Source organism: Oreochromis aureus, linkage group 7 (assembly GCF_013358895.1).
Source record: "Oreochromis aureus strain Israel breed Guangdong linkage group 7, ZZ_aureus, whole genome shotgun sequence".
Taxonomy (NCBI): domain Eukaryota; kingdom Metazoa; phylum Chordata; class Actinopteri; order Cichliformes; family Cichlidae; genus Oreochromis; species Oreochromis aureus.
Window position 1 is genome coordinate 29503442 of NC_052948.1, and position 13830 is coordinate 29517271.

At 40.6% G+C, this 13830-nt stretch overlaps 1 protein-coding gene across 1 annotated transcript in view; it reads right to left on the bottom strand.

Moving 5' to 3' along the window:
• Positions 1-8050, bottom strand: part of LOC120441160 (antigen WC1.1-like) — a 38897-nt gene extending 30847 nt beyond the window's left edge. Inside the window, exons 1-3 of the mRNA XM_039615125.1 lie at positions 7805-8050; positions 6314-6619; positions 5957-6235 (exon numbers count right to left, since the gene is read on the bottom strand). The gene's annotated coding sequence lies outside the window, so the exon portion shown is untranslated. The remainder of the gene's footprint in view (positions 1-5956; positions 6236-6313; positions 6620-7804) is intronic.
• Positions 8051-13830: the final 5780 nt, after the last annotated feature.

Consider the following 13830-nt stretch of genomic DNA (forward strand, 5'->3'; position numbering starts at 1 on the left):
TCAGGCAGCTTTTGCAATCAGAATTGTGATCTGAACGTGTGGTGCTGCCAAACAAGAACAGCTACATAGAATCTCTATAGGTTCCTCCCCTTATAGCTGGTTATTTATTCATTTCTATTTGTGCTACTTCCATTATTACCCTATATCTGGTACACTATTATCATGTCTAAGGCAAGCCAGGCAAGAGAATAAAAAAGAGGATGGGGGGGGATTGAATTAATCACTCTTTTAATTGAAGGAATATCATGATCAGTTTTTTCCTTTTGTTCACAGTAAGTTACCTTTATGTAAATATTATATTAAATTACATCACATTACATTATATTATATATTAGAGACATCAACAAAACTCCACAGAGCTCTTTAGGTCATTTTTTACAATTTAAGTTCACATTGTTGACAAACACAACCAGCTGAAACACCCAGTCATTTTTCTGTTACTGCTACGCTCAGACATCTGCAGTAAGATATGTTGTAGTTATCATTTGGAAATGGATGTCATTAAGGGGATACGTCCTGTTAGAAATCTTTGATCTTAAATAAAATTAGTATTGTTTCATTGAAATTATGATAAATTAATCAATACAATATTTGAAAAAATAGAGTTTAAAATTTAAAACAATTTTACAGTATTTTTGTTAAAAGCTGGTGTTAGTAAATTTTTAGTAAATATTTCATCCAATCATATTCATTGATAAATATCTCAAGGCGAATTGCAGCCGTGTTTTTGATACAATCACTTGCAGGCACAAACATTCCTCCAAACAAATGATCTGTCTGTATGAACTTTATTAGATGATAATGATAAGTTGTTCCATTTAATTGGCTCATTACAAAAAGCAGAGCAAATTATTTTCATGCACATCAAAGAAAACTTGATACAGAACAGGAAAAGTGTGTAATCATTGGCTGAGCATTAGTGCAGAAATTCATTTGGATATGAGATGATGCTCTTTGGAGGTCATCCTCTGCTTCCTGAGTTTTGTCCTCTTTGTTTCTACAAAGATGGCGGCGCGAGCAGTCGCAGCGGCCCGGCGCTCTCCTCAACTTAGCGGTTTTCTTTTTATTTTGTGTATTTTTGTTTCACTTTTACTCCGATATGCAGGAGCACATATGCAGTACAGTAAAACTGAACTGCTTGCGGTTCTAAACCACAAAAACCTACACACCTTTGCTGACAATGACTGGGACTCAATTCCCCCTGAGATCCGGAGGGTCACCGACTCTAATTTCACCATACCACCGCTGAAGTGGCGTAGGCGACGGAGGCACAGGAAACAGAAGAGAGGGAAGAGAGCAGGGCTGAAGGCTAGGCTACGTGCTAACCCACACCGACCGGCTATTCCGAGCCTCTTCCTCACCAACTCACGGTCAGTAAATAACAAGATGGATGAGTTACGACTGCGGATCACCTCACGCATATGATTACTGTGTTATGATCATCACAGAGACTTGGCTGGACTCTTTTACCCCAGACACTGCGATTGAGCTAGCGGGCCACGCTACGTTCAGAGCGGACAGGAACAAAGAGTCCGGTAAGAAACGCGGGGGAGGTCTGCTAGTGTTTGTAAACAATAACTGGTGCACCAACAACACAGTTAAAGTCGTTCACTGCTGCCCAGACATAGAATACATGATGGTTCAGTGCAAACCCTTCTACTTGCCGAGAGAGCTCACAGCGATCACAATAATAGCAGTTTATGTGCCGCCGCAAGCTAATGCTAAGTCAGCCATGGAGCTACTCCAGCGCTCCATTAATAAACAGCTAACAACGCACCCGGACTGCGCTGTGATCGTGGCAGGAGATTTTAACCACATCTGTCCTGCCTGGATTCTTTAAAAACGTGAGCTTTCCTACGAGGGAAAACAACACACTAGACCAGGTCTACACCAACATCCCAGATGCTTACAAGGCCACCCCCCTGCCTCATCTCGGACTCTCTGATCATCTCTCTCTGTCCCTGATCCCTGCTTATAAACCTCTAATTCAAAGACAAAACCATCTGAAAAATCAGTAAGAGTGTGGACCGCGGAAGCCACCACGGCCCTACAAGACTGTTTTGATAACAAGAATTGGAGTGTATTTGCAGAAGGATCAGACTTGAGGGCCCACATCTGCCGTACTCTCATACATCAGCTTCTGTACTGAGAGCGTAACAACAACAAAGACTGTTAAAGTGTTCCCGAACCAGAAGCCATGGCTCAACAGTGAGGTGAGAGCCCTACTAAGAGCACGTGACAGCGCCTTCAAATCAGGAGACCAACAAGTCTACAAAGAGGCACGCCAATCTCTGGTTAAAGGCATAAAAGAAGCCAAGCGCAAATACAAACAGCGCATCGAGGAACACTTTAACACAAAGAACTCCAGAAACATGTGGCAGGGGATCAAGACACTCACTGGCTACAAAGACAGTTGCACACAAACCAACTCCCCAGACATCACCTTACCTGACACCCTAAACCATTTCTTCATCCGCTTTGACCAAGAAAACAGGGACACCATCACCCATCCTGCCATTACAGAGAGGGAGCAGCACCAGGTCAGAGCCACACTGCGCAGAGTCAACGCGAGGAAAGCAGCTGACGGTGTAGCCGGTAGAGTGCTTAAAGCATGTGCAGACCAACTAGCAGAGGTTTTCACCACCATCTTCAACCTCTCACTGCTACAGTCTGTAGTACCATCCTGCCTTAAGTCAGCCACCATCATTCCAGTGCCCAAGAAGAACACAGTGAGCTGCTTGAATGACTATCGTCCAGTTGCTTTAACACCCATAATTGCCAAATGTTTCGAACAGCTCATCATGTCACACATTAAAGCTGCCATCCCTGCAAACCTCGATCCACACCAGTTTGCATACAGGGCAAACAGGTCGACAGAGGATGCCATAATAACAGCTCTTCACACAGCCCTCACACACCTGGACTGTAGTAACACCTATGTGAGAATGCTATTTGTGGACTTCAGCTCTGCCTTCAATACAGTTCAACCCCACAAACTGGTTAATAAACTAAGCAACTTAGGACTCAGCAGCTCACTGTGCAGCTGGATACTGGACTTCCTGAGCAACAGACCCCAGAACGTAAGAATGGGTGAGCACACCGCCTCCACCCTCATTCTGAATGTGGGTGTCCCACAGGGTGTGTCCTCAGTCCCTCTTATACTCACTTTTCACCCATGACTGTTCACCAATCCACACCAGTAACACCATTATAAAATTTGCTGATGACACCACTGTCATAGGACTGATCGACAACAACGATGATTCAGCCTACAGAGAGGAGGTTCAGCATCTGAAGCAATGGTGTGATGACAACAACCTGCATCTGAACACAGCCAAGACCAAGGAGATGGTAATCGACTTCAGAAGAACAAAGCGATCTGAGCACTCTACCCTCTACATTGATGGGGAGGAGGTAGAAAGGGTAGAAAGCTTTAAGTTCCTCGGAGTCCACATCTCGGCCGACCTTACCTGGTCCACAAACATCTCCCATCAGGTAGGGAAAGCACAACAAAGGCTGTACTTCCTCAGGAAACTACGTCAGGCCCAATTACCCCAAAGACTGCTAGTAAACTTCTACCGCTCCACCATTGAGAGCCTTCTGACTTACTGCTGCACACTCTGGTTCAACTGCTGCACTGCGGAGGACAAGAGGAAACTGCAGCGGGTGGTGAGGGCAGCAGAGCGGGCAATCGGCACTTCACTAACTCCCCTCAGAGACATCGATACTGGCAGACTTCAGCAGAAAGCCATTAAAGACCCCTCGCACCCTGGACACTCACTTTTTTCCCCCCTTCCCTCTGGTAAACGCTACAGGTCCATCAGGTCGAAGCCAAACAGACTCAACAGAAGTTTTTACCCACAGGCTGTCAAACATGCCCTACCTCCACCCTGATTGGAGGATAACTGCACTGCCAACACTCATGGACATTACACCTTATTTATAAATCGTATTTCTGTTTATACTTCAATGCAACCAACACCCTTACCTCTTTAAACTGTATTTATTATAACATTATTTAGTATAGTTCCAACAGACCGTAAGCAATCCATGCAGTTCAGTGGTCTCTCTTCCAGTTTTTTAAATATCACTAATGGAGTCCCGCAGGGTTTTGTCCTGGAGCTTACATTATTTACTATTCATGTCATCAGTGTGGGACAAAATCTAGATGCAGCCTTTCTATTGAAACTATGGCCTCATACAAATACCTAGGTATTGTGATTGATGACAATCTTTACTTTCTGACCACCAATTAAAGAAACCTAGTTGGGATCTTTTTCAGAAACAGATCATGTTTCTCTTTCACCACAAGGAAAAGGCTTGTTGCTGCCACTTTTTGTTACCCCTCCTGGATTACGGTGACATAATTTACATGAATGCCGTTGCTCACTCTCTTCATCTGTTGGATTCTCTCTGTCATGTGGCATTAAGGTTTATAACTGGCTGTAAACCTTTAACACACCACTGTACTCTATATTCTCTGGTTGACTGGTCCTCATTGGTCTTATGCAGGATGGTTCATTGGTATCACTTTATCTGTAAATCTATTTGTGGTTTACTGCCCTCTTATTTATCAGAGTACATGTTATGCAACCAGTTTAGTCATAGACTGCAGTCTTAGGACGTCATTTCATTCATCATTCCATCAGTTTGTACAGAACTTGGGGCGAAGGCATTCTCCTTTTCGGCCCTGTCTTCATGGAATACATTGATAGATAGAAGGATTTAAAGCTCTCTGAATTGATTTCACTTGCAGACTTCAAAAACGTTCAAATGTTTTTTGAAATCATCACTGGGAACTTGTTCTTGTTTTTGATATGACTGTGTACATTAGACAAATGTAGCAATTTTATTGTTTCTTTTATTGTTGTAATTTTAATATTTGTCTGGAAGAGGTTTCTCATCTAAATGAGACACTGAGCCTCAATGGGACTACCTGTGTAAACAAAGGTTAAATTTAAAAAAAATGTCTGTCTTGATAGCTGTCCCTCCCTGAGCCTGGTTCTGTTGGAGGTTTCTTCCTGTTAAAAGGGAGTTTTCCTTCCTACTGTTGACAAAGCACTTGCTCATAGGGGTCCATATGATTCTTGGGGTTTTCTCTGTTTTCTTTGCCTTGAGGCAACTATTTTTGTGATTCAATAAAATAAAATTCAGTAAAATTGAATTGAATTTAAAAAAGCTGGAACAGGGTTAACACAAGGTTGGAAATATAAGAGGTATTAAAATGAAACAGCTGGTGGAACAGCCATATTGAATCACGGCAAGTAAGGCAAGCAGTGCTTGTTTAATGAAATTTAAAATCATCATTTAAAATGTATGTAAAAAGTAAAGCGATCTCTCTTTTCATTTCAGACAGCATTTTATTACAAGTCTCTCTCATTCCTGCTTGCATCCATCCTCTACATTGCTGCCATTTTGTAGCCACAATTCACTATTGTCTCTGCAGACCTTGACAAAAGAGCCAATGAAATCTGTATATGGCAGGCCGAGCTTAGAGGCTTGCTACTTGCCGCTGGTTCTTTGCACATGTACTCTATGGACAAAGCTCTGCTCTTTGATGAGAGATATAAATCATCTGAAACAAGCTCAAAATTAAACATTTGTGGTAGTAATATTGAGCCATATTAAAATTTTGCTGGAGAGTAATTTTATTTTTGATACTTTTTGTAGAATTGTCTTTATGTCATATGTCTTTTATATGTCATAGAGTTTTTATTGCTAATTCGGCTAAAGGGACATGGCTAAAAATCTTAAAATGTTACATTTTCTTAGTTTGAACATTTGGATCGTTTTCTATATTCTCTGATGATTAAAATATTAATTAATACATTTTGCAAATTATTGCATTCTGTTTTCACATTGTTCTAACTTTTTTTTAATTATGTAGTAAACATCTTCTCATGTTTTATTTAAAGTAACTGTTCTGTAGCTGAGAACTTCCTCTTAGCTCTCTTACCTGAGCATTTTAGATCCAGTGCATGTGAATATATATGTGATACTGCACAGTCCCTCGGGGATCCAGAATTAATACGGTCAAAACTCATCTCCCACACATATCCAAGTTGATGTTTGTTTTTTAAAGAAACAACAGACCCACAGTCCAGATATTGACAGAAAAGTCTGGCTTCATTTGGTGCCAGGTTTTTAACAATGAGCGGTCTCCAGACTCCCAGCTTAAACTCCAGAATACCTGAACAGCGATTGGCTCCTCCCACTAACCTGAAATAATCAGGCTCTGAACAGAAAGCAGAGAGTCATCAGTAAAAAAATAAAGTGAGTTTGAACCACATCAAAGCTGCAGCTCCTCTTCTACCTGAGCAGGTGAGTCCAACAGCTTTGCCAGGTGAGCAGCTGTTTCGAGCTGAGCCTGAGCTTCTACAGTCCAGGAGAGCAGACTCATGGCCTCCACACTGGAACTCTTTGCTCCACACTGGAGCCTCCACTTCTCCATAGAGCGCCCCCTGGAGGACCGAAGGAGGCCCACAGCCGAGCTCCCTACAGACCACCTCTGCATCCTGCTGGTCAAAGTCAGCTTCACACACTGAGGACCAGCTCTGGTTAGACTTCACCTCCAGTCTGCCTGAACACAGACTGGAACCATTCAGCAGCCTGACAGAGTCTGGAGACATCAGAGAAGATCAAACAGAGAGATCAGAGACAGCAGATTCACTGATTCAAACTCAGCTCAACTCCAATATGACTTCATCATTACCAACAGAACACATCTTTATAACAGCGCACACTGGAGACATGTTGAGATGAGACAAGTTGTTCTTGTTGAATCATCAGATTCTGAATTGACCTCAAGATGGTCTTCAAAGTTGAGTTTCAGAGCTTCCAGGGCTGTCAGCTGTTTACTTTTGCTGCTAATTTTGTAAAACTCTGAAAGGAAACTTTGTAACACGTAGCTGCAGTATGTAGTCTTGTTTGGACTCCTTTGCAGAAACTCTTTATATGTTTTGCTCCTTTTCTGCTGAGTTTCCACTAAGGGTGGATGGAGTTTGCCCACAGAAACACAAAAGTTCCCCATCAAAACTGATAACAACCCGCTCATTCTCGCACTTTATAAACGAGGCCAATAGTGTGTGTGTGTGTGTGTGTGTGTGTGTGTGTGTGTGTGTGTGTGTGTGTGTGTGTGTGTGTGGTTAGGGTGAAGTATGTTTCACAGTCAGAATCAAATTGTTTTTGACCCCTTTAACCTCCTCTTTGATGTATCTATGTAATATAAACATGCAGACCGGAGTTACAAATATATAACATGAACAAATCTCATTTTATATTTTTATTACACTTTTTCATATTAAAAAAGTACTTTGAACTAATTCTTTTAGATTTTTTAACTTCACACAACATGACGGTAGGGTTAATTAATGACACAAGTTATTTATTTTTTCTCAGATAAGCTGTGTGTTTAATGAACATTATTCCTGTTAATATGTTTGAAACTTTATATCATTTGTGTATTTTTGTCCCTTGGGACAGCTTCACACAGTATATGGGTAATAATGTGTTTAATTACATCCTAACAAAAACTAAAGCAGAAAGCTAAGTTCTCCCTGTACAGCATCAGTTAAAGAAACTTTAGCAAGATCACTGTCAATGATGCCATGCATTTAAGAAAAAATAATGTAATCATTTGAACATATTGTATTCTATTGCCAGTTATAGCTCATGGTCAATGTGTGTCTTTTGAGTAAGCTTAAGTTAGGATAACTGTGGAAACATCAATATACAAATGTTTAGATGACACCAACCGCTGCAAGTAGAAATTATGTTTATGTCCACAGAATTTTTATTTGCTTACCTGAGCAGATAAGTTGTCTGAATAGGCAAGGTTTTTGTGAAAATGTGATGACAGAGAAACTCAAACACTCTCTCAAAAGAGATGCAGCCTGAGCACAATCACGTTTTATTTCCCACTCATCTGAGACTAGCTCGGAAATGGACATGCCCATTCCCACAGCAAAGCCACAGTCAAGACGTTCACAGAGAGCAGTGACTTCCTCCAGGGTGTGTGCAGTATTAATCACATTTCTCCACATTCCCAGTTATTTCACCTGCACTTCACCTGCACAGCGACTGGCTCCTCCCACCAGTCTGACATCATCAGGATCTGAACAGAAAGCAGAGAGTCATCAGTAAAAGAATAAAGTGAGTTTGAACCACATCAAAGCTGCAGCTCCTCTTCTACCTGAGCAGGTGAGTCCAACAGCTTTGCCAGGTGAGCAGCTGTTTCGAGCTGAGCCTGAGCTTCTACAGTCCAGGAGAGCAGACTCATGGCCTCCACACTGGAACTCTTTGCTCCACACTGGAGCCTCCACTTCTCCATAGAGCGCCCCCTGGAGGACCGAAGGAGGTCCACAGCCGAGCTCCCTACAGACCACCTCTGCATCCTGCTGGTCAAAGTCAGCTTCACACACTGAGGACCAGCTCTGGTTAGACTTCACCTCCAGTCTGCCTGAACACAGACTGGAACCATTCAGCAGCCTGACAGAGTCTGGAGACATCAGAGAAAGAAAAAATGCTGCTGCTGAAAACCATCATCTAAGAAAACTTGCATATGTGTCAAACTGTTGAATTAATGTCAAACACAATGACACAGATTATGTCACTAATAAGCTCACCTAAACAGGTGAGAATCCGGACTGTATAAGAATTATCTGGTGTTGCACACTCCCCCAGAGTAGATCCTGACCAAACACAGTCAAGTTTGATCTTCCACAAAGGTGCAGGCTGCTGCATTTTCCATCCGAACATAACAGCAGAGCCACAGTCCAGATGTTCACAGACCACAGCTGCTTCCTTCAGGGTCCAGTCAAAGACATTCACCGGTCTCCACTCTCCCAGATGTTTCACCTCCAATGTACCAGCACACAAACTGGGTCCTTCCACCAATCTGACATCATCAGACTCTGAACAGAAAGCAGAGAGCCATCAATAAAGAAATTTACTCCTGAAAATTTTAAAGTCTACCTTTCCTGCTGATTCTGATTCAGTATTTTAATTTTTGTTTTGTTTTGTTTTTTGTTCACCTGTTGAGTTGTGTTTCCCTTCAGCTTGGACTCCTGAAGAGAAAACCAAAGAAAACCATCAGTTTGAAGCCAGATGTGCCAGATCAATAAGTGCAAGCTACATGTGTGGAATGAATAGTGCATTTTAATGATCATGAACAGAGGCAATAATGGGTAAAAGCAGCAGGAGTAATGGAGGTAGACGGCAGGTGAATTCATGAATGCATGAGTCCATTACATTACCCAGCACGTCGGACTAAGAGCGTTGCACAATAAACTACTTTTCTAAACATACGCTTTGAAACATTCACATCCATCCAGAGGTAGGATATGAAGCACTGGACAAGCTGTCCTCATTCTTTGGGCCAAAAGCTGCGCTCTCAGTGGCTGTGGCTCAGGTGGTAGAGCAGATCAGCTACTGATTGGAAGGTTGGTGGTTCGATCCTTGGCTTCCCCAGTCTGCATGCCAAATATACTTGTGTTTAGAAGTGCTTGTATGAGTGGGGGTGAATGAGGCATGTTGTATAGAGCGCTTTGAGTACTCCGGGAGAGTAGAAAAGCGCTATATAAGAATCAGTCCATTTACCATTCAGTGCGTTTTTCCCTGTAACTGAATTTTCTGCAGTGAATCTGTGAGAGAAGAGACTCTGTCTACCCTGCGTTCTATGGCTGCATCACATTCATCCCCCTGACAGTGAGAGGAGCAGCACAGTTTGATGTTAAGTTCAAATTGACCGATTTTGCAGAGTTTCTTCTGTTATTTTCCTTTGATTGTCAGATATGAGTGTATGCGTGTTTGTATGTGTGTTATGTTGGTGTGTGAGTCTGTTCAAAGTGCTTTAAAGCCAAAATCTACGAGAGAAAGATGCAAATAATGAAAAATGAATAAAAGTACCCATTCAAATCTGAATTTATAATTCGTTTTTTATCATGTAATAGAGATTTGGAAACCAAAGAAATCTTGAGTCTAGTTAATTTCATACCCTGAGCACTAAAACGTGCTTATCTGAAATTGTTACTGATCGTGTTTTTACCAACTGTCTTTTTAAACTGTGATAGACGGATTTATAAGATAAGATAAGATGAGATAACCTTTATTATTAAGTTTAAACTGTTCCCATGAGCTCTGACCAGTGTGAGGAGCTGAGCCAGTGACGGTGACAAGAAGAGTATGTGGAAAATAAACAATCACCCATGTCAACTTTTATTTTGACAGCATCTAAAAAGTTGCTTCACACACACAAAATGTATCTGGCGTCAAACAAAACTTAAAAAATCTTTAAGACAAATTAATCATGTAAAAAAAGTTAGAAAAAAGTTTTAAAAATAAAGACATAAAAAGGCAAGATTAATCCGCTCCGTACGCCATACTTACAAAGTATGATGCTGAAATATTGTCTTTGCTCAAAATTACCATGAAATTATGCTGCAGTTAAAATTAGTTACAGTATGATTTATCGTCTTGATGCATTCTCAATCATCCAGGAAAGTAAATCTCCAAAAGTTGAATCTGTTCATCTGGACGTAGCGTTTTGTGGGAGAAACGTTTCGTCACTCATCCACTCATCCAACTACTTATGCAATACTTCATATAATGAAGTATTGCATAAGTAGTCTTTATGAGAAGTCACTTGGATGAGTGACGAAACGTTTCTCCCACAAAACGCTACGTCCAGATGAACAGATTCAACTTTTGGAGAGTATGATTTATCATTTCCTGTAAAATATATGGTGTTATGCTTAAAATTACTCATGTGTTGTGTAAGATTACTTACACATTAATAAAGACTACTTATGCAATACTTTATTATATATACAGTACATTTTATTTTTTTTAATCTGACTTACCCCCTTATTTTAGTGTCCCTACCTTTAAATAATAAAATTTATATGAATATAATTACATTGTAACTTCTAAGAAAATACATAAAAAATCCTTTTAATTACAGGGGAATAATGTCCTTAGTCACAAGCCGTATTATAAAGTGTTGATTTTTTAAACTTAGTTCTTCACCAAATATTACACTGAGATTTCTGATGTTTATGTTACAGTTATTTTAAATAAACTATTTGGTTAAAGAAATGTCAAATGTGCCAGCAAACCTCTGTGCTATGCATGGTGTTTGCTTTGGGGTTAGGTAAATAAAGAATGATGCATTTTTCTTTATTGGGATTAAATAAAATGTTTCATGGGTTTTCGTGTTAGTAAGTATATGTATAAATGTTCTCTGTGTTTCATTCATGTGGGTTTTGCTTGTTTAAACACTAAACATGTTAGAAATATTGAAGTTTAATAACTTTATTTCTACATGTAATTTGGGGTTTATTAAGTCAACAAAGCATTACAGTCAATATCACATGAGCTTATGACAGAAGATTTACAGTATATACTGGTAAATGTAACAGAACGATACTAAATCATAATGTCACCATTTGACCTGTCAGATGTACAAATACATACAATTGCATGAAAAATATTTGTCTACATCATAATGTTGGTGCTCTCAGCAATGTTTATTCAAAGTTTCATCATGATTGGTCCACTAGTCTAGGATGAGATAAGGGACTTACAAACACACATACAGCAAAATCATAATGTATATAATTTTCTCACTGCCGTTTGGTGAAATCCTCCAGTCAGATCAGTGAAACCTTACAGATGATGTTTAAACCAGTCCTACCTGAGCTCCGCAACAGCAGCAGCAGCAGCAGCAGGTGATCCATGTCCAGGTAGATGTCTCTCTGCCTGCTCGCTGCTCTGATCATCAAACCTGCTGTCCTCAGCAAGTATCTGCCTGCAGGAAGAGGCCAATCACATTTATTTTTTTATCGTGAATAGGAAGTGGCCTTACCTCACTGACACATGTTCAGTATTTCCTGGGTGTTTGTTTTTCTGCAATGTTGAAAACTATCACATAACCCATAAAACAGAAATTATTTTTACAAATAATAAACTGTTCATTTACCTGTGGGTATAAACACCTGTGGTCATTTCAAATGGTAGGAAAAAAAAGCTCACGCTTTTAAAACGCTTTCCTACTCTGCCGGAGCACCCAAAGCACTTTATACAACCTGACTCTTTCATACCAGCACTTCCTACTATCTAATATTCAAACTCTGATTCATGCATCAGAGAGTATTTTGGGATTAGTATGTTGCCCAAGGATATTTGGCATGCAGACAGAGCAGCCAGGGATCAAACCACCGACATTCTGATAAATAGATCACCTGCTCTATCTCCTAAGCTACAAGCACTTTATAACTGTTTAACCCTACTGATGGTATTGTTTTAGTGGTATATGCATGCTAGGTAAAAGTTCACAAATACACAAGTGTGCACCATAATGCAGGCCTTGAAACTGTGTGCTAACGACTAGATGAAATCTTCCTTCTTCCTCTGTAACTGAGGAGTGAACACAATTTCTGGATCTGATGATTTGTTTTTAATGTAGCACCTCTTTTATTTAAACAGTGTGTTTGTGTGTGTGTGTGTGTGTGTGTATGTGTGTGTGTGTGTGCAGCGTGAATGTGTGAGTGTGTGTGTGTGTGTGTGTGTGTGTGTGTGTGTGTGTGTGCAGCGTGAATGTGTGTGTGTGTGTGTGTGTGTGTGTGTGTGTGTGTGTGTGTGTGTGTGTGTGTGTGTGTGTGTGTATGTGTGTGTGTGTGTGCAGCGTGAATGTGTGAGTGTGTGTGAGGAGGATGAGCATGACTGATGTGCAGAAAGCTCTGTTATCATAGTCAGGACAGGAACCCAAAATGCATGATTGAGAATGCATCAAGACGTCAGGACAGGAACTCCACCCACTGAAAGTGAACCCCTAGACTTCTGACAAAACAATCTGTTATCTGTACGCATGTTTTTTAGTTATTAGTTATTATTATATTTTCTGCATGGTTTGTTCTTCATTCACATCATTCAAGTTTCTATTTTATGCATCATTTAGTTTTCCCAATTCTAATCTTTGCCTTTCTTAGTTTTAGTTCTCTTATACTCCATCATTTTATTTATTTATTTTACTTTATTCCCTGAGTTTCACTTCACTGAAAATGATCGCACAGCCTTTTTATAGAAACTGCAGAATATTTAAATGAAGAAAAGGTTGTCTCATTTCCTTCACACAGAAAGATGCTCACAAGCAGCACATGAAATATCAGCCCGCTTTAGTCAGACCTCGTCATGAGGGGTCAGTGAGGCAGAGCAGTTTCATCTGTTTCTGGTTTCTGCTGGTTCACAGTTCTGTTCCTGTTTGAAAAACATAAAGATAAAGTTTGTATTTGGAGATTTTCTATTTCTGAGAAAATTGATGATAACCTGGAATTTGATAAGAAGCTGCTGTCAGATTACAGGGCTGTGGTTTTTAACCTTTCCATAAAACAGGAACTGAAACTCTTGAGATTAAGAATGTTTGATGTGAGCGTATCCTGGGTTCACACCGGCAGCAGTGACCCAGCACGACTTTCAATGCAGGAGGAACCAGAGCTCCGGAAGGAACCAGGACAAGCACAGGGAAAAACATCGAGAATCCACACAGAAGGGTCCCACCTGAACGCCACTGCTGCTGCCATTGAGTTACCATGACAGCCTCACTGAGATGCTCTTATCAGATTACAGCTCATTTCAGCTACGAGTGATAACGCTTGCTAAGAAACCAAAGTGCAGCTCAGGATGATGTTCACTGTTTTACTCCATACTAATGTCCAGTTCAGGGTTCCAGGAGAAGGATCAGTTGGGTTTCTTCTGACCGGTGGTCTGGACCCTCAGGTGCCACACAGGGTGATCAACAGATACAAATATAAGTTACTATTAAATATAAATGCA